The sequence below is a fragment of the Strigops habroptila genome, chromosome Z, assembly GCF_004027225.2.
Source record: "Strigops habroptila isolate Jane chromosome Z, bStrHab1.2.pri, whole genome shotgun sequence".
Classification (NCBI taxonomy): Eukaryota; Metazoa; Chordata; class Aves; order Psittaciformes; family Psittacidae; genus Strigops; species Strigops habroptila.
In genome coordinates, this window is record NC_044302.2 from 39,526,195 (window position 1) to 39,528,244 (window position 2,050).

The 2,050-nt window shown below is 49.6% G+C and overlaps 1 long non-coding RNA gene across 1 annotated transcript; it reads right to left on the reverse strand.

The window, feature by feature from the left end:
* Window positions 1–717: 717 nt before the first annotated feature.
* On the reverse strand, window positions 718–1,163 carry LOC115600624. Its single transcript, XR_003989083.1, has 3 exons — window positions 1,132–1,163; window positions 818–823; window positions 718–768 (listed from the first exon to the last, which is right to left on the reverse strand). It is a non-coding gene; the product is annotated as an uncharacterized LOC115600624 (long non-coding RNA).
* Window positions 1,164–2,050: the final 887 nt, after the last annotated feature.

Consider the following 2,050-nt stretch of genomic DNA (forward strand, 5'->3'; position numbering starts at 1 on the left):
CAGGTGCCTGAGCAAAAGCACCCCCACGAGTGGGTTTGCCTTTACCTGAAGCAGGAATAACCCAGACCGTCTTCCCCAACAAATTCTTTATGTGCACCACAGGAACTTTATCCCCCTCTACAGTATGTAAAAGTTCTGATTGGGCTGGGCCAGCGCTGTTGGCAGATCCCCTCGTGTTGACCAAGCAGGTGGCTTTTGGTAAATGTGTATCCCAGTGTTTGAAAGTCCCACCACCCATTGCTCTCAGTGTAGTTTTTAACAGCTCATTGTACCGCTCGATTTTCCCAGAGGCTGGTGCATGGTAGGGGATGTGATATACCCACTCAATGCCATGCTCTTTGGCCCAAGTGTCTATGAGGTTGTTCCGGAAATGAGTCCAGTTGTCTGCTGGGGTGAATTCTCTCTGGGGTGCCGTGTCGCCACAAGACTTGTTTCTCAAGGCCCAGGATAGTGTTCCGGGCAGTGGCGTGGGGCACAGCGTATGTTTCCAGCCATCCGGTGGTTGCTTCCACCATGGTAAGCACATAGCGCTTGCCTTGGCGGGTTGGTGGGAGTGTGATATAGTCAATCTGCCAGGCCTCCCCATACTTGTACTTCAGCCATACGAGAGAGGTTTTAACTGCTTGGCTTGCTTAATTGCAGCACATGTTTCACATTCGTGAATAACCTGGGCAATAGTGTCCATCGTTAAGTCCACCCCTCGATCACTAGCCCATCTATATGCTGCATCTCTGCCTGGATGGCCTGAGGTGTCATGGGCCCACCGGGCTAAAAATAATTCACCCTTATGGTGCCAATCTAAGTCCATCTGAGCCACCTCAATCTTAGCAGCTTTATCCACTTGCTGGTTGTTCTCGTGTTCCTCAGTGGCCCGACTCTTGGGTACATGAGCATCTACGTGGCGTACCTTCACCACCAGGTTCTGCACCCGAGCAGCGATATCTTGCCACAATGCAGCAGCCCAGATGGGTTTAATTCTGCGTTGCCAGTTGCTCTGCTTCCATTGCTGCAACCACCCCCACAGGGCATTTGCCACCATCCATGAGGCAGTATAGAGGTAAAGTACTGGCCATTTTTCTTGTTCAGCAATGTCCAAGGCCAGCTGGATGGCTTTCACCTCTGCAAACTGACTTAATTCACCCTCTCCTTCAGCAGTTTCTGCAACATGTTGCAGGGGACTCCACACAGCTGCCTTCCATCTCCGATACTTTCCCACAATACAGCAGGACCCATCAGTAAACAAGGCATATTGCTTTTCACTCTCTGACAGTTCATTATATGATGGGACCTCTTCAGCAGGCGTCACCTCCTCTTCTGGTGACATCCCAAAATCTTTGCCCTCTGGCCAGTCCATGATGACTTCTAGAATTCCTGGATGACTGGGATTTCCTATTCGAGCTCGTTGTGTAATTAGTGCGGCCCACTTACTCCATGTAGCATCAGTTGCATGATATGTAGAGGAGACCCTGTCTTTGAACATCCAGCCCAGCACAGGCAACCGGGGTGCCAGGAGGAGCTGCACTTCAGTTCCAGTCACTTCTGAGGCAGCTCGAACCCCTTCATAGGCTGCCAGTATCTCTTTTTCAGTGGGAGTGTAGCTGGCCTCGGATCCTTTGTATCTCCGACTCCAAAAGTCGAGGGGTCGACCTTGAGTCTCCCCTGGAGCTTTGTGCCAGAGGCTTCAGGTAGGACCATTCTCCCCAGCTGTGGTATAGAGCACATTTTTCACATCTGGCCTGGCCCGGACTGGTCCAAGGGCTACTGCATGAACTATTTCTCATTTAATTTGTTCAAAGGCTTGTTGTTGCTCAGGCTGAAAGTTAAAAAACACAGCACTGCACCAGCTACTAAGAAGGAGAAAAATGACTGCTATAGCTGAACCCAGGACATTTAGGCCGTAAATAGTCATACAGACAGTAGCTCTGCAGATACTGCTATCTATAGTAACTTCAGGTCTGCACTATTTTCTGGAATGATTATCTCTCTAGTATAGTAGGAGGCTCAGCTGCTTATCAATAATATTCACTTCCTTGCCTGCATACTAAAATTT